The sequence below is a fragment of the Diceros bicornis genome, chromosome 1 (genome assembly GCF_020826845.1).
Source record: "Diceros bicornis minor isolate mBicDic1 chromosome 1, mDicBic1.mat.cur, whole genome shotgun sequence".
Taxonomy (NCBI): Eukaryota; Metazoa; Chordata; class Mammalia; order Perissodactyla; family Rhinocerotidae; genus Diceros; species Diceros bicornis.
This window is the reverse complement of record NC_080740.1, coordinates 30,598,949-30,619,363: the sequence shown is the minus strand read 5'-3', so window position 1 is coordinate 30,619,363 and position 20,415 is coordinate 30,598,949.

Here is a 20,415-nt window from a genome sequence, read left to right as displayed (position 1 = left end):
CATAAGAAAACTAGATAATAAATTTGGAGGATATATACTAAATATTTAACATGTTAATATTAGGAATTCCAGAAGGAATCAAGCAATAGAGGAAGGAGAGACAATAATAAACAAATAACATCAAATATTTCTTAAGGCCCAGGAAACACAGGAGACTATGTACTGAAAGGGCACACTAGGTTCCAGACAGATTTAATAAAAAAAGAAAAAGTGTACCTTGGCATATCCCTATAAAATTTTAAAAATCCAACAATAAAGAAAAAGGAATTTTTAAGTTGCCCCAAATATGGAACATGTTATACATGTTATTCGTGGTGGGGCTGGGGGTGGGGTGGGGAAGCTAAACAAAACATACCTCTCATAGTCTTCACTAGAAACTAGAAAAACAATTGTATTATGTCTATGAAATACTGAGAGCAAAGAACTGTAACCCTAAAATTTTATACCTAGCCAAAATAGCACTTGTTTTTTAGAGGTAAAGACAGATATTTGTGTTTACACCAGAATGAACATGTTCTGTAGGCTTCATCTTGTTGGTATTGGGAGAAGTGTTTGTATGAAGAAATAGAATGGCTTGGCAGGAAAAGTAATTCATATTTTTTTTCTAATAATAGTAGAGAAATATGCAGCTTAACGTAAGTACCAGGAAAGGAAATGTAATAGAGTACTGAAAAGGTAGAACTTCCTAATTAACTAGGGGAAACAGAGAATCAAGGTCAATTTGATTAAGAGAAAAGAAGAAAAAACATAAACATATACATAAAATAAAATGGAATGAATAAAATCAAGTGTATTCCTTATTTCATCAAGTGTGAACAGGCTAAATGCTCCTATTAAAATGGTGACTCTAATATCAGGTTAAAAAACAAAGCCCTGAAAAATACTTAAAATACTAAGAGAAAAGTAGAAATTACAGAGATGACTTTAAAAAAATAATGCAAATGTGTACAAAAGAATATAGAAGTGATAATACTATCAGATAAGGTGGAACTTGATGGGCTAAAATTTCAATAGACTAAGAATGGATCTAATGTAATGAAATACCCTTGCAAAACTGAATAGATATAGTAGACAAAAATATGGAAGGATATTGAGAATTAGAATACTCTGATCAATATACTCATTTTAATAGTAACTTACATTTTTCAAAAGAAAATATAGATCTTCTTTATCTGTCCATAGAATATTTAAAAAGACTGATCAGATACTAGGCCATTAAGAAACCCTCAACAAGTAAAAACAAATTAGATCACAGTCTACTCAAGATCACATCCTTTAATAATCAATAAATGCAAAAAAATCAATTTAACTACTTGGAAATTAAAAAACATACTTCTAAGTTATTCTGTATCAAAGAGGAAATAAAAATTGACATCAACTATAGAAAGCAGGGAATATAGAATCTCGCATTACTGCCTCGTATCACTGAAATGAGAAGAAAATGTGTCCACCTTTATCACATTCCATATTAAACATGACAATGTCGACAATAATGAGATAACAAATACTTAAGAAATTGACAAAAGAACAGAAAAATTAGCCAAAAGGAAGTAGAAAGAGAAAAAAAATTAATCTGAAATTGCTAAAGTAGAAAAAAATAGTTATAGTGATAAAATTCATCAAAAAAGCTGGTTTTATGAAAGGATTAATTAAAGATATCAATTAAAGTGTTTCAATTATGAAACTGATGAAGGAACAGAGACAGAGGAAAAATATACAAAATTAGCTTCGGGAAAGAATTAGAATGACAGAAAAGATGAAAAGAATTGTAGAAGAAACTGTAATTCTTTGGCCAAAACTTTGAAAACTTAGAGGGAACAAATGATTTTTTATAAAAATACAGATTAATCAAAGCAATTCAAAAGGAATACTCAATCCTCAGATAGACTGTTTACCACAGAAGAGTTTGAGAATAGGTGATCATAGAGCTACCTTTGAAAAACTCACCAAGTCTAGGTGGATTCATAGATGAATTCTATCTGCCTTTTCAACGTTTTAACTTTCTAATGCTATTTAACTGTTTTATGCATGGAAAAAATGAAAAATTTCCTTAGTAATTTTTTGGAGCTGGTATAAATTTAATCCCAAACCTGACAAAGATTATATAGAACAGTCTAATCCTATTTAAAAATAGAAATACAAATATGCCAAATTAAATATTGGTAAAGAGAATCCAATGATATAGAAAATGAATAATGCACTTAGATGAGACAAGCTTTATTCCAGGAATGCAAGGGTGCGTAAATATCAGGAATCTTAGCAGCATAACCCATTACATAAAGTAAAGAAACAACATAATCACATAAATAGAAGATGAAAATAATGTGCTTAAATTTGGCAGTCAGCTTTTGAAAACCACTAGGATAAGTACTAGTGAAAGAAAGCTACGTAAAGACAATAAAGATCATCTACTAAAAACAAAAATCAATATTTTTCTAAGTGGCAAAAACTATTACAATTAAAATCAAGAATGAGACAAAGGAACCTGCCATTACTATTATTATTCATCAGAGTCTTGGAAGCTCTAGATAAAACAGTAAGACAATAAAATTAAATGATTGGTATAAGTATTGAAAAAGTAGAAATAAATCTTATTATATCCAAAGAAGTCTGGTTAAAAAAATCCACTAGAATTAATAAGAATGTGTGATACATTGTTTGGATAAAAGACAAAACACAAAATTATGAGTTTTTTCTATATTAACAATAAGCTCCTGGAAATGACTATAACAAAAATATCTTCTTAACAATACTGTGGAGAAATGATAAAATTCTCAGGAATTAATTTAATAAGAAAGGAAGAAGATCTATATAAAGAAAATAATGAAATATTATTGAAGGACATGGGTAGGCCATAAAGAGTGTGTCTACAAAGAGAAGGTTACTCAGCCGGATGAAAAAAAACTTGATACTATAAAAAATAAATTGAACAAATTACTGCTTAGAATCTTAGATTTTTTTTGACTGGATAAAAATTATATTAAAGTCTACATGAAAGAAGAAGTACCTTAAGATAATCAAGAAAATTATGAAAGAAAATAATAATAAAGGGAGATTTGCTCTATAAGATAATAAGTTATAGTAGAAAACACCTCATTGATATTGGTGTGGTATTGGTATGGGTATAGATAAGTACATCGTAGAACAGGAGAGTGAATCCAGGAAAAGATCCTAATGTATATGAAAATTTAATATAGGATATAATGGCATTTTAATTCAGAGTAAAAAGAGTAGTTCTTGCTCAATTAGCCATCTATCTAGAAGACAATAAAATAAATTCAGATCTCCATTTAACAGCATATAAAAACTAAATCCCAACTGTGGTAAAAACTGAAATGTAAAGAGTAAAACAATAAAAACCTTATGAAAAATCTAGGGAAATTATTTTAGTGTGGGAAATATAGGGAAAAGGAAGGAAAAGCTTTTAACCCAAATCAAAAAAAAACAAGGAATTATGAAATTAAAGATGGATGTTGAAGACTATGTAAAATTACACAGAGATACAATAAACAAGCAATAGATAAACAATATATTTGGAAAAATATCTGAATGTAGAAGACAAATGTTTAATATTACTGTGTTTATGCATCTCTTGAAAAATTATTACAAAATTGTATTTGTAAACCACAAGAGGGAATGAATATGAAATAGCAATTTACAGGAGACCATACCAAACAGCCTGCAAGTGTATGAAAAGCTGTAAACTCACTAGTATTCAGGGAAATTCGGTAATGGGATAGGGCTTTATATTCACCACTTGACAAAGAAAAATGAAAGACTAGTAACTACTTTTGGTGCAGTGATAGGAGTTAAAGGTTGCTGATAGAAATGTGAAATGTCTGGAAATACTACTGGAATCTGTTTCCCACCATTCACTCACCCCACCCATCCATGTATCTATCTGTCTGTCTATCTATCTATCTATCTATCTATCTATCTATCTATCTATCTATCTATCGTCTATCTATCTATCATCTATCGTCTATCTATTATCTATCTATCTAATTATCTGTCTATCTATATAATTTTAACAATCTCAGTCCTGTGAATTGATGCCATTTAAAGATAAACACCCATATGTATGGATGTATCCAGAAGGAAATGAATTTTTCTTTGAATTCATATTCACAACAAAACACTGAAAACATATCGTCATGGTGGAATAAATTATGGTACATCAAGGCCCTGGACTCATTTGCAGCGATACCATAGAATGACAGAGAACAACATGTGTTGATTTGAAATGATTTCATGAGGTGTTTTTCAGAGAAGAAAGCAAGATGGAGAGAAGTAAGTATACCATATTCCATTTCTGAAAAAAAACATGACCAATTCCATATATACGTGTATCCCATTTATATGTGTATATATATGTATATGCACATGCGTATTCATATATAGTTATATGATATGAGAATAGTATGAAAGTGCATGTGCAGTAGTTAATATTCTATACTTTATAGGGGGAGAAAAGGAAGGAGGAAATAAATGGGGGAAAAAAGAAGAAAAAAATATTGTACTTATAAAGTCCTAACATATATAAAATAATCCAATTTATGTATTAATGTGAAACGCAACTGTAATAAAATTCTGTATACAGAGTTTTAAACAAAGTTAATAAAAACAAAAAAATTTGTGGTAGGTATCTATATTATTATGAGTGTCATAAAAGAGGATGAAATATGTTTTGAGTACCTTAATTTCATCACAGAGGTTCTATGTCACATGTGTCTTATTATTTATTTTTGGTCATTGTGTTAGCAGAAATTACCTTTAAAATGTTATATTTACTTCTATGGATATTTAAAGGAAATTAGCATGCACTGGGGCTTTGCTAAAACCCCATCCTTGGAATCCATACTGTAGGAATAAATCTCAAGAAGGCTTGAAACCCAGACCCAGTCAAAATGGGAGATGGTAAATAAAAGAACATTTCCTTGGATTCTTTCATTCAGTAAATGGTCAGGAATGCACCACGCTTGTTACCAGTGACTTGCATTTGGTGAGCAGGCAAACACCTATTTTTGGTCTCTACAAGAGTGGAAAGGAGTCAGGAGGTTATAAGGTCCCCTGAGAGTGGAAGGAAACAAGCTCTTCAGAAGAACCAGATGAAATGTTAATCTGAAATCTCATTGGCAGCTGGGTTCCCAAGGGCATGGAACTTTCTTCCTCCAATATGAAATATGCTGCTGGTTCCCCAGCTCTGATTTCCTTGTACGTATGAAAATCCAGTCTTATTTCCTTACGTACATCAATGGGACTTATATCATTTGCCTGTGTCTGTTAGTGTCTCACCCTTGGGTGGTTGCACATGTGAGAGAACTGCCTTCCTTCATTTATTCAACAAGTGTCTGTTGAATGTCTACCATGGGCTAGGCACTGTGCTAGGTACATTTTATGTATAAACTTGTCTTAGGGCTTCGTTACTTAGTATATCTACTCTCTGGAAAAACTTCAAGACATCTTTGCCTACCTTTGTAATATTAATAGCTTCCTATAAAGAGTTCCTACAATAGATGTGCTAGAGAGAGTGCTACTTATTGTAGTGGGGTGGAGTGCCTTACACTGCATTCTGTACAACAATAAATACTATAGAAAGGTTCTAGTGCATTTGATGATATCTGGCCAGCTTACCCATAATAACTCTGACTTCATTGTGGAAGAAGGGCCTTCTATGCAAGGCATAAAATCCAATTGATTTTTATGAAATAAGATGCTATGAAAAAGAAATGTATTAAGTGTACCGTATCACAATAATTCCACTTCGTAAGCTAAATGGCTTTTAGAACATTGTTGAAAATGCTGTCACTATTCTGAGCATACATAAAAGAGCAAGATAAGGCCAATGATTTAAAAGTCAATGCTATTCCTAGTCAAAGATTTCTTTCCTCAATTAATAAAACATTTTCTCCTCTGTGTCAGTTAAAAATAAAATTCAAAATAGCTTTATATGATATGATCAGACACAGAGCAATATGTAAGTTATGTTGATTGTACAAAGTTTCTTTATTGAATTCTGGGGTTGCTGCTATATTTAACTTCCATTTAAGGTACCTTATAAAATCTATTGTGTATATTTTAAATGATACAGTTTTGCTTGGGCTGCATTTATCAAACTGCTTTAAAGTTAGTTTATTTCAGAAAGCCTGGTTAGTTAAATTTTGTAAAGATCTCTATAATAATGGTAAATGAATGCAGACAGGAGAAGCAAGCCATTTGATTTACGGAACAGAAATATTCTGTAGCTCTTTAAATTAGACAATAATTTGCAGTGACTTTGATTAGGTGGATTAATGCCTGCAGCATTGGTTCTTAATATTTTTTCAGGTGTGCCCAACACACCTGAAGAACATAGTACACTCCTATCAATAATAGTGACATGGTAACAGTGATTCTGCGAATTGGGGGAGTAGAGTAGACTGAAAACCAACCAACCAACAAACCACCAACCAATCAGCCAACCAGCCATCTCACATGAAAGATGCTTCTTAAATTCTCTCCTGGGGGATATATTTGAGAGTAACTGCAAAGTAGTTGAAACTTTGTAGCAGATTCTAGGCTCTAGCATTTTAATTTTTATTTTAGAGATCCTAAGTGAAGCGATTGACTGTTTTTGTACCTGGCATCTAGGTGCTAAGTGAATATATGATTAAATGAAAGAAGGAATGAAAGACAGATGCTTTTAAATAAATCATTTGGTATTATGGCAAAGCAGTATATATTGCTTTGCCATTTAACATATCCATGTTAAATGGAACTTCTTACAAGGTTTTAGAAAAGGTATCTGAGAATATCTAGTATAATAACATATACACATATCTTTTGATTCTGTAATCCACCTCTGAAAATCTATCTCATTAAAGTAAGACCCTTATATATCTAAAATAGAGAGTTCCATGGATGTTCCTTTCGATGCTTTTTCTAAAAAATAGAAACACACCAAGTGACCATCATTTGGAAATAAAACATTGTACATCTATACTATAGCATATTATTCAGGTGTTAAAAAGGGTAAGTTATATTTAAACCAACTCACTTGGAAAGGTTTCCTCAAGATATTTTTAAGGAGAAAAAACAATGACACAAAGAACTATCTGATTTAGCTTCTGTGAAACAAACACTTGCAAGATCCCCACATACCATTGCAAATGTTTATGTAATGAGAAAAATATAGAAAAGATAAACAAGTTCCTAATGTGAATTACCTAGGGGTGGAAATGATGAGGAGTTATCTAGATGTAGGTGGGAGTTTAACAAAAGTAAAAATGATCATTCAAAAGAAAATCACTACATCCATGATATGATTCTATTTATGTAAAATTTTGTCTATCTACCTAACCATCCATCCATCCATCCATCCATCCATCCATCCATCCATCCATCCATCTATCATGCAAAAAGTTTGGTCACCAGAATGTTAATGATGGTTATCAGAGAGCGGTACAATTACAATATGTGTTTTACTTGCTTTCACTTTTACGTACCGTTTGGACTTTTTGCATTGTTTATACTATTTGGATTTTTTAAATTACCAAGAAAAAAAAGATAAAACTGTATTCACTCTGAAAATTAAATGCTTAGGGTAAATTCTTCCTGGATCTCAAGGATAATAAAAATCTCTAATCTACTGACAAATAAAACACCAATCAAAGAACTAAACCAATCAACCTACCTATTAACCAAACAACTAAAAGAAAAGACCATAGGTATATATACCTGTAAGAAATATTTGTCTTTTTAAAACATGTTTTTCCTCTCTAATGTTGTCCTATTTTTTTCTTTGAAGGTTAAATTTTTAAAATGTTAAAGAGGCAGAAATACTTAAATAATAGCAGGTTAAGCTATTTCCTAAAAGCTATTCTCAACACAGAAAGAAAGTTCAGGTCGATTGTTCTCATAACTCCCTTTCCCTAGATTTGAAGCTGAGGGAAGAAATTTGCTTTTTCCCCTTAAAAATCTCTTGAGGAGATCCCTCTAAGCCGACCTGCAGAGTATACCTCCATTTTATTCAACTTTTCCTGCCTGATGAGCATCCAGTTTTCTTCTAGTCAGGGAAGATTTTTCTCTTCAGATTTGCTGGACTGTAGAACAAATGAACACCCCAGTTAAGAAGATGAGGTTGTTTGAAGGCTCTGACTCAGACCCATCACCTAATCCAAGCCCCTCCAAGCAACACGAAGGCAACAACACAGTATAGTGGAATTCTCTGGGTTCTGAAATCAGGAAGGATGCCTTTCAAATCCCGGTGCCACCTTTCATGAGCTGCGAAACTTGGTAAGTTATTTATTGTTCTGCCGTCTCAGTTTCTTCATCTATAAAGTGGGCACAGCAACTCCTACTCTCAGAGATGTAGAAAAGCCTCAATGAACTGTATCTATAAGCAGCTAGCCCAGTATCTGGTACTTCATAACCACTCAATAAATAACCACTATTGTTATTATTTTTATATGTTTTTGTATATTCTCAGAATGTGTTGGTCTCACAGAAAATTATTGCTTCTATGGGTATGTATCTGAGCATTATTTATATCAAAGGAAAGGCTATCCTTATTTTTTAGCTACTTAAAGAAGTTCCATGCATCGTAATATATTAATACAATATTCTACTTTCCATGAATTGGGGGCAGTGAGTAAGCAGAGTTGATTCAGGATGATGAAATACTTGTATTTAAGTGCATTCTCTATCTTTATGCCATGTGATCTTAGCTGGATCTTGCTCTTTCTTTTACATATATGAATGTGCAGAATGAAAATATAAACAATGTATATTTTTTTATCAAGGATCCAGTGAAAATCATCATGATGCTGTTGAGTGCTGAATCATTAATCATCACTTGCATAGCCGAGAAAATGCTTCAGTTCTTGCCAAATGCACTGTTTACTGAAAAGAGGGCAATATTTACCACTGAAAAGATAACATACTTGGAGAAGCAAAATGAAACACAGAACTAATGTTGTGTATATTAAATATGTTTTTGGAAGCCATTTAATTTGTGATTTGAACCTTAGAACTCTTAAATTAAGGCAGTGTACACGAGGAATTTTCTTCCCTACTAAACTGTACTTAAACACTTGCATTTTTTTCTGCAAAAACAACCATGGAAACAAAACATCAGCTTAAGTTGGTTCTCATGTTTCTTGAAAAGCATCAGTAAAAGTTGAAATTATTTCTTAAGTAAGAAGAAAAATTTTAATTGAAATATGTATAACACATTTCTTCTTTAAAGTAATTCCTATTTATTAAGATGAAAGTAAAGCAAAAGTAAAAGAGACAAAATCACTGACTGTCTCTTTGTCCAAACACACAGTTAATAATTTGGTGCATTTTCTTCTGTTCCGATTTTTTTCCAAGATTAATTTTTTTTGTCTACACAGTTGTAATAATCCTGCTGTATGTGCGTTGTGTTTGTAAGCTGCTCAAAAAATTTCTATTGAGTAGCTGATTAAAACAGACACAGCATTAACTCAGTGACTTTATATTTCCTCTACCCTTTGTGATCCAATGTTCTGTTTTCTGTTAGGCTTCAAAAACAGTGTCTGAGTTTAAAAAATCATACAGTCAGATGGGAAAATAATTTACCCATACTATGTAAACTAATTTGACCTTTTCTCTGTAAATTTGACAACCTCTCGTGCAATTCCTGAATTGGATGTTGAATTTGATTAATAACCATATTCGGGATCCAATATTTTATGTAGGAAATTTCCCATCATCATGCTTTTAAAGAAGATTAAAGAACTACTGTGTTAAATCTGTTTATTCTGTGGCAACGTGAAAGGTTACAGAGGAAAAAAGTCCAGGTTAATTCTCTTCTGTTCCTCTTCAGTTATGGTTTCTTTTCATTAACCATCCTGTAATGAAACATTTGGTCACTGTCACCGGTAGGCATTAATTGCCAGGAAATACATATTTAAATAGCTCATATTTTAGAGCACTTTAGTGATCACAGGATTTTAAACAGTGTCTACTTTAGATTAAGATGTCAGAAGTATCAAAACTTGTGAAGTGTGATGTGAAATAGTCCACATGCTTGACAAGAATAATCTCAATAGAAAACCATTACATAATCATCGCTGTTTTCTCTACACTTGAGTGATAGCTCTTAATATTCAATTAAGAAACCTAGTTACTAGGCTCAGATGCTGATCCAAATCTCAAAGAAAGCTTAATTTGTTTGACCCTTGTAACCTGCTGGCTTTTATTTTATTTGAGCTCGTGTCTAATCCAATTGCTGCAACCATGGACCCTAACCTACACCACCACCACCACCACCACCATCATCATCATCATCATCATCATCATTATTTACTGTTGAGAGATGGTCAGTTCTTACAAAAGCTGAGTTAAGTTTCTTTGGGATATTGATTTTTTTTAAAAGAAATAAGCTCAGAGAACCATTGTCCTACATTAAATCTGTTTTTATTTGCTAACATAAACAGGAACTAATCATAGGTGCAAAGGATTAACAGATGCAGGAGACTGGATCATATATTTTAGACTTTACTTTGGAGACATGAGGGAATGCTTTAGTGTAGAATTGGGTTAACCTTTTTGACACTTTCTTTAAAATATCTCAAATTTATATAGCTTTGTTTGCCGACTCATCTAATGGTATAGGTTTTGAGGTTATGAATGAAACACTTCTAAGTTTCACCAAGAATATGAAATAAAAAATATTTTCATCATTTGTCAGCCTCTAGTTCCCTTCATGCAGCTCTTTTCAGTAAAGAAGAAGTCGAGTTTTACAGCACTGGTCAGCTGCCCTTGTATATAACCCTATACCTTAGTGAATCCTGAGAAATTTGTTGAGTGGTTTTTAGTGGACCACTGTGGTTCTTCCTAGTGAATTTTATTTAAAATCTTTTCCAAATCTATGTACAAATTGAAAATAGTTTTAGATGTATTATGGTTTATCTAGATTGGGATAAAGAGATAACATTATCTTAATGCATAACAGATATTGCTCAAGTATTTTCTTTGCCTCCTCTGCTATTTATCTTTTAACATGAAAAAGAATATTCCTAACATTGGTATTGATCTACATTTATTTACGTATTGGATAGATGTAAAGAAAATATTATGATCAGTTATGAGAATTTTGAAGCAAAAAATTATCAAATTTCTGATACAAAGGAAGAGTCCTCCTTTTAAATTATTTTACTCCAGAAATTATATAAAACTAATTTCTTCTTTTTCGCTTTCTTGTCCTGCTTCTCCTCATCCTCTTATTTCTCCTTCAGTATTAGGTATTTTATATAAATCATTATCAGGACAAGTACCATTTTAAATTTCTAGTACTTGGTTGCAAATTTTCCAGTTTAATTGAGGCATGCTATTTTGGAATTCCACCACCACAGCTTAAACATTTAAATATATTTTTCCTCAAGTGAAAGAGATTTTCTCTAGATACAGTAAAGTGTCTATCTTCACAATATTTTCCATTTTGATATTGACTTCTCAGTTACTTTTTGCTATTAAAATGATTCTTTTGCGAGGTTCTTTTTGCCAAACTTTTCACATTGGCTTCAAATCTGTGATCACATCGTGCAATGCTTATCTAGATTCTACTCAGCCTTTTCCCCCTGTGTCTAAAGCACTCCTAGGTGCTGAACAGCAGGAAGTAAAAAAGTGTTTGAGCACCTTCTGATTGCCCAGAATGAAGCACTGTGAAGAACACAGAAAAGGCAATGATAGATACATGGTTTCTAAATTTAATCCACAGTTATAATGTGCCCAAAGTAGCATCATTGGACTACTGAAAGTATTAATCACTCTTTGTATGGGCAAATTTACTGACTGTTGAATTTAGGCCCTGGGAAGACCAATAGAACTCTTTCAGTGATTGGGTTCATAGTATAGTTTTCTGTGCTCAAAGGCCATATCTCTGAGAAACTGACCAAAGCCACAAGATCCAGTTAATTCTCCAATTTCTTAGACATTGCCCTAAAGTAAGATGGGGCAAAATTTGGCCTCTCCTTTAATATAATGTGATTCTACTACAAACGCTTAATTCCATAATTGCATCGCTCTTTGGTTAGGTGTAGTGTTCCCCTCTAAACTTTGTATATGTTATTCCTCCAACCTTTTTCTCACTATTTTCACATATCCCTTCAATTGTTTCTATCCTACATTATAACATACATTATAACAGTCAACACTTAATGATTGATGTAGCATCTCCTTTATGTATCTAATAATCTTCTTTTTGTATGGTTCAGTTTCAAAAAGAAAAAAGTGATCCATTTCATTCATTGAGATTGGAGACGTAATGAAGTAGACAGACATATAAGATGCTACATTAATGCAATATATGCACTCTTTCAGAATACTTCCCGGGATTTTCTCCTTATTTTTATTTTTTGTTAAAGAAAAAAACCCGTAAAACCTTTGAATCTTACCATTATATTGACATTTTCATTCCTACTATACTTCTATTTCAGGGAAAATATTCAGCATTGTAGGGTATTATGTAGAAGTGAGATTCATACCTTGGCTCTGACAATGCTGTCAAAAACATAGCACAATGTTTAGAATCATCTGTTTTTTCATCTTTCAGAATGGAATGGCAACATAAACATGACCCCAACAAAAAAGGACCCAAAAGAATAAAAAAAAATAGCTTATAAGTAATGACTTCATCTCCATTTGTGTTTAATTTTGACACCTACCTCCTTGCTGTGCTGATTTCAATTTTTTTTTTTAAATTCTGGGGTGATTATTTGAAATACCAATATGGCTATGTTTGCAAGTGAGCCCATGTATCAGACTATTTACAGATGTTCTCCTAATAGAGTACTCAAAATTCTAAGTACGGTTTAGAAATTCCCAGGGGTATAATTTAGGTGTTATTTGACAATTTATCAAGGACAGAGCGAATGTTGCTTAAACAAACACTGCCCCCATCACATGTTTCAATATTATGAACAAAAGAACTAAACAAATTTAGCTTACAAAATGTTTTATATATACATTGTATAAGTTACCCTTTTTGTTTTAGTATGAATAACTATCAAATGAGAAAAATTCAGAAATTATGTGTATGTGTGTATATAATCAATATTATGTATTTTAAACATAAAATAACCATAATACTGTATATATTTTCTAATTTTTTTCCATTCAATATAGCGGGGCAAGCATCTCTTTTCACATAATTTTGCCATATGCAAGAAACACAGAAGGTATTATAACTTTGATATGCTATCACAGATTTAAAAAAGAAAAGAGAGGGAGAGGGAAGAAAAAGGAAATATACACTTCATTAATCATTTTAACCTAGACGTGATAAATGGTATTTAACAGTATCTTCCATAGTGCTGAGAAAAATACTATTGAATTTCTGTTTAGTGATATCTGACCTGTTTTTGAGAAGTCAGCTTGGTTAACAGATGCCCTTTTAGTAAGTGCTTAAAGAAGATGGCTGTGTTTAGTCAAGGGAAAGGGAGGAATGCCCCTAGTTTGACATTTTTCTATATAGGTTATTCTTAAAAATCTTGCAGCTAATCTTACTTTTCCATAGAACAACGGAGATACTCCTACAGATACTTCCCACAGGCAATTATTCCCCAGAGACTGCACTTGTGATGAGGAGAATGTGTGAAACTCCTCAGCTAAAGCTCATGTAGCTTCTTGCAAATAAGACATGAGGTGTGTGAACCAAGGAAAGAGGTTAAAACTCAATCCTAAAATCTATATTCAAAAATGCAAATAGCATAATAAAATGTTTATTAACCAAACACAAGGGTATGGGCTAAGTACAGATGGAGAGAAATAATATATATGAGTGATATAAATTTGTGATTTTCTTATAAAAACTCACACAGCCAACGTTTACAGGCATTTGCAAATTTAAAAAGCTGTGCTTTCTGGCGTGATTGGATTTATTTTCTGAAATGCAAGTTCTAAGAAAAGAATTTTATGCTTAAAAGGAGCTAACCTTAAAACTTTGTGAATTTTAGAATGACATATGTTCAAAATGTCATATGATTGATGGATGTTTTTGTATTACAAGAGAATAGCTGTACACCTTTTGTGATTAAAAATAGTCATCAGCTCTAGTCTGGTATTTGGTGACTTTGTCATTGAGTAGGAGCTGGATGAAGTGCTAATAGGTGAGATGAGAGGCTCACAGGGGCGTTGGTAGCCCGTATGCTGCAGGAAGGGACCTGACACCCAGAAAAAGCAATTACGTTTGCCTTCGTCTCCCTGTTCTCATTTGAAGCGAATATAGATACTTGTTCAGAATACTGACGTTGCTTATTGAGCTATGAGCTCTTTAGGCCATAGCAGTTTCTCTGATAGAAAGGGTCTATTTCAGGCTTCCACAGAGGAAAAAAGGTAGTGGATATTAATTTGAATACCAATAAAATGGAAATGGGTGTTGGGTTTCTTAGTGGTAACACTTGTTACCGTAGAAGTGTTTAACGAATGAGTATCCGTTAAAGAACAGGATAGGAAAAAAGGGCATATGCCTTTAACTGTCCAGTCATTTTGCTGAGAAGCTGAAATAATCCTCAGGTGAATATATCTGTTGTAAGTCACTCTGTTGAATAAGCTGCTTTCACCAACTGTGACACTATTCAGGACTTTAGAGGAAAAAGCCTTGCTTTGCCTCAGGCCACGCTTCTATTCTTTTTGCTTAATGTGGAGATGAGAGAAGAGATGGAAATCTCAGGTGAAACCTCCAGGAGAAAATGCCCTTGTGCGTTACAACTTATTTTTCTGGTCTCAGAGAATCTAAAATAGATTAGTTTTGGTGTCCTCCTGATTTCGGCTTGGTTGGCCAGCTCCTTGTGAGCAAGAGGGCTGCATTAGCTTCTGAATTGAAGCATTTATGCTGTGATACACAGTTTTCTCTATGAACAATTTGCTAAGCTGTTTAAAAATCACAAAAGAAGAAAGAGACATAAAATGTACCATTAAGTCATTCCATGAGATTTACAAAGGATTTAATGAGTTAGAGATGGATGAAAAAGCCTTTTTTGATTCGTTAAAGATATCCATCTGATTAGAAGAGATTTTCATCACCTTATCAGCTAATCCAATAAATTGACTATCCATTTCAAAATGACTCCAATTGGATTCAGGTCCATCAGAAACCTCAGAGTATTGTATAAAATTGAAAATTATTATCAAATTGCCAGTGGAAAAAAATTTACTGGATCCTGATAAATCTAGAGGATTAGGGGGAAAAAAATACCCTGAGCTGAAAGGTTACCACAAATCAAAGTTCAATAATCTTCAAGTTATTATTTATCAGTGAAAAAAAAATCCCGAAGAGAAAATCAGTTTTTTGGTAGCTAAAGCAGAACTGTTTCATAAGGAGGTTGTTTGGTATGTTTTTTGCTTAACCCCACACAGATCTTGAAAAAGCTAACATGGCTTTGTATATCTGGAAAATATTTTAAAATGCCATACCAATGAGATAGATAATGCATGGGACCAGCTAATCAAATTTCCAGTTTTTGGCTGGTGTATGCCCCAGTCTAACAAAGTAAGATTAATGGGGTGTTAAAAGTCTGTATGGGCTTGTCAGTTTTATGCTGCAAATAGGGTTCATTTCATCCAAATGTAGAAATTTTAAAAATTAATGTGAATGAACTAAAGCTTTATATTTGTCTCTGCTTTTAAGAAACCTATGTTTGCGGGACCAGTTCTATCCATATTTGCCTGGCTAATGGGGAAAGCCGAAGGAGGAAAGAAATACCTTTCAGGGAATAGAGTATCATAAGGTCAGCTACAATGGAGAAATGCCAGATGTTGAAATTTAGAAGTAGATAATTTTACCTATCGGACTAGCCAAAAGCATTTATTCTGGGCCAGTATCTGATACTACGCAGGAAGACAGGCCCCCTTTATCTTTTCTCAAAATCACTTCTTACATAGTCTCCTTAGGAAAACTGGGGTGAAGATATTTTGCCCTTTGCGGAATACTTTGGGGAGTGAGAATGAGTCTTTATAAACCGTCTCCAGCATTTTAACAAACTGGCCGTCATCCACATATTTATCTACATAATGCCAAACACTTGGATACTTGGAAACATTCAGATGTCAGATTGCATTTTTAACTTGTCATTCAAATTGTATAGACCTAGGCTATGTCTATGTGTAGTCTGAACTGGGTAGTAGTTGAAGAGGCAACGGGCGAACAGAATTTCAGCAACACCTTTTTTTATTGCTCTATACCTTTTGCTTCCCCTGAGATAACTTCAACTTAAATCATAGAAGCATACATTTTTAGGATCCCCCAAAGAAGTAAAATGTTTACACTGAAACAGAAATCTACATAGTGTTAAAAAACAGACGTTCATTCAGCATGATGTAGGAGACTGGTATGAGATACTCAGGCAGATAATCTATGGAGCCTGAGCTATTTGGCACTTAGTTTTGGCACCCTGAGGTAAAAGGACGTAGACAAAGAGTTGGCTTTATAAGAACACAGTTTTTCGTAGGGTAATTTAAAGGGTACCAAGAATTACACCTATCATCAACTATCTCCCACATCTGGACTAAATACCTTTTCTTCATTTTGCCTTATTTATATACGTTATCATAGAGAATCATTAGTTTGTAGTAATAAACATCATCTTTTAAAGTATAATCCCCCATCCTCCAATGGAAAGGTTATGAATTACGTATTTGTTAAGAATGCAACGGCAACTAGACTTTTGGTGGTGAACACGATGCAGTCTGAACAGAAGTCGAAATATAATGACGTGCTCCTCAAATTTATATAATGTTATAAACCAACAAGACCTCAATAAAATAAATAAATGCATTTAATAAGACTCGGTGTCCTTCTATCTGAGACCTTTATCCCAGGGGAGCGGAGGTGGAAAGTGAGGGAGATTGGAGCAAAGCACTCTGCAAGACAGACCACACTGAGTGGGGAGCCAAGAAGAGGAAAGAAAGGCTGGAGTCAGGGAGCTGCAGAACAGACTGGTGAAAACACGGTGAGGACGACTGTATCTACTTCGCCATTTCACTTCTGCCCTGTCCTTCTGGCAGTCTTTCTCTCTGGGAGCATCTGCAGGTTAGGGGCCTATTCTTACTGCATAGTGTGGATCGCTGCATGCCCCTGGGCTTCGCACAGGACGGAGCATATAGTAGACGCTCAGCAAATGTTTTTCAAGCGAATCAATAAATGAAGAAAAGAACTGTGTGGTCTGAAAGCCCCGGGTTAAATTTCAAAGACTCTAGGCTCAGAGGAATTTCAGGGAGTCATATAGTTCAACTTGTCTTCAGCTAGAACTTAAACCACACCAAGAAATAGCTTTCGATAATTTTCTTTTTAGAAATTCCCACATCCTTTCCTCAAAGCATATTTCAGCATCGTATAAAAAAATCTATCTTGAAACCTTCCTTCTATGATTCAAGATCACTTTCCTTTTTAATAGTAACAAACTTTTGCATACTAATATATCTTTCAACTTTTCCAAAGCTTTTGCACACACTTTTCCCTTCTCTCCACAACAAACTGCTCTGGAAATAGGGCAGGGCTTACTGCCTTTATTTTAGCTTCATTGATTCAAAACTTCTGCATCTTAGTTTCTCATTTTTAAAATGAGAATGGTTTGAAGAAGCTTCCAGCAAGTTTGGGCAGATAGCAGTCTCCTAACTCTTCTCTCTTAAAATTGAGAAAAGCTAAGGTACTTAGAGATTTGGGGATTCTTAGTAGTCTGTAATGAAGGCAGACCTAAGACCAGAATTCCATTCCCTTCAATCTGGTAACAACGTCTCATGTTCTCCCCACAGTACCTGTTACTCAGGTATGCTCACATAGGCATTGCCTTTGGCAGGTGACCCCCATCCCTTTTTATTTTTTTGCTGAGGAAGACAGGCCCTGAGCTAACATCCGTGCTGATCTTCCTCCACTTTATGTGGGACGCTGCCACAGCATGGCTGGACAAGCGGTGCGTCTGTGCACGACCAGGATCCGAACCCGGGCTGCCAGCAGCAGAGCACGAGTACTTAACCACTATGCCACAGGGCTGGCCCCCCCAGCTCTTTTAAATATGACATAGGCTTCCTATGTTTTCACCATCTCGATTCTTACTTATGAACTTCTTTCTAGTTTTCCAAAATGGTTCAGTTATGGGATGAACCCTGAGGCTGAGCCTGTTCCGATAATAAAGGCAGGAGTATCCAATGGCTTTGTTAGATCATTCTCAGTACTAGTAAACAGTTAACCCTCTGAAAATGATGAGTTTCAGGGAAGTTGTAAAGTCAATGCAGGTAAAGCAATTCTGACTTTCCTATTGTCTTATTTCCCATATTACCATGGAAAGTACTACCTGAAAGATTAATTTGAAATTTTTTGGTTTGAAAATAGTAACACTATTTACATTTTAGAAGATTCAAACAAAGATAATTCTCTGAGTTGCAGGAAGATATAGTTTTACACAAGACAGAAATATTCCATGCACGTTGTTTATATTATTTAGAAAATTTAAGTACCAATAAGGGACAACTAGCCCAGTGATGGATTTGCCAATATATCAGGGTCTACAGATCTTTCCAGGGTCTCAGTGAAAACCCAGTTCAGAGAGAAAACCATCATGTGAGGAAGCAAGTTAATATGTGGGCGGCACAAGCTGACGGGTCACATTGCCTACTTTTCCAAATTGCTGGAAGAAGTTGGCCAGCTTGTCTTCATTTGCCGGGACAGGAGTCCCATCTTAGGCTTAAGCCTTTGTTCCTTTTCTTTCTGAAAGAGCTCTAAGAGACGATACTTTACATGGCGTGGGCATTCCAAGCTGAGGTCTTCCTCAGCCCTTGGCCCTCAGCCTCGATAAGAGTTGCAGTCTTAGAAAGAGTAATGGAAGTCCCAGTTTATTATTCTCCTAATTTATCCCAACAACTGTTGAGGCACTGTTCATACATGTCCCTAAACATGACAACCCTGAAAGGCTGTGCTAATTTTGAACGTTGAAATTCAGAGATGTTAAATAATGTATTCCCTGATACACGGTCAGAAAGTGGCAGAGCCAGGATTCATATCCTGATCTTTCCAGCTCCACTGGAGCACATGGTCTGAGGAACGGCAGGATAGATTCACTTGTTCTGAGGTAGGGCTGGCAGCCCCAGGGATACAAGGTCAGCTGAGCAGAAGCAGCAATTACTCAGGCTGTGTCTGTTCATCTTCTAGGGAACCTGCCCTCTGTCTGCTTAAAATCGATTATCTTTATAGTCAGAATAAACAAATACTTCAGTTTTCCCTTTTTCTAGTTTTTATGAACTCAGTACGTTAAACTCCAAAGGCAATCCTAACTACACATGTGTATAGCATGAGAGAAAAAGCTCAAGTTTTGAATTCAGGCAGATCTGGATTTAAAACTCCACCTTCATTAAGTGATTATGTTAGGCCAGTCACTTACTCTCTCTGCATTTTAGTTCCCTCATTTGTAGAAACATGATAACACCTTCTGCAAAGGGTGGTTATAAGCAATAAGAACATGAGAGGAAAATGTCTGATGCATGGCATATAGTAGAAATCAAACAAATTCCGGTTTTACTATTATAAGTTTATTATTAATTTTTGTTAATGGTAGCAGTAATAGTAATGACTCCTATTACTTTATCATGTGTTTTTTTTGCCTATAGGACAAGATTTCCTAAAAGCACAATAAGTTAATCCACAGTTTGTAATAATAATAATAATGCTTGCTTGTAGGACCAAGTATTTAAAAAGTATCCTTCCACCTTGCCTTGTGATGGATTTTGTGTCTACTGAAATCCTATTAGTCAGAATGCTAATTTTGTAAAACACACTAGGCTGAACTTAATTGTTAAACATAACTGCTATTCTCTTCATAAAGAAATACTAAGTTTGCTTGCAAAATAGTGGCAATGCAGCTTAGTGAACACAAATCATTAGCCACATTGGATTAAAGATTTTATTAATATTCAGTAATATTTGGAGAATGATTCTCAAGGACTGCCTCTTACTACTGTATGTAATATTTGACTAATAATATGCCAACTGTTAAATATCAACCTTGTCAAAAAATACAAATGAAATGACTTACAGACAACAGGAAACCGTCATGACATTAAAATGTTGTTTCTGCTACTACTGTGGGTGGACTGATGTCACATGTCACACCCCCTCCTTTGTTTCTCCTCTCTTGTTACTGGGCCCTGCCATCCCTATGGCATTCTCCAATGCATAAAGCTCCCACACTGTTCCAGATCCAGCCCTCTTGATGGGAAAACTTGTCAAGCCGAGAAGGTATGCAAGGTAGTCAGTATCTACGCTTAAAATCTCAATTCTGAAAAGTATTCTTCTATTGCTTGCTTGTTAGAATGCTCGTAAAACGATTTGCTGTTTCAGCAACTTGTAGGCTAGTCAGACAGTGGTATAAAACCATCAGTTATCACATGGTAATACCTTTTTATTAACCACTGAAATATATC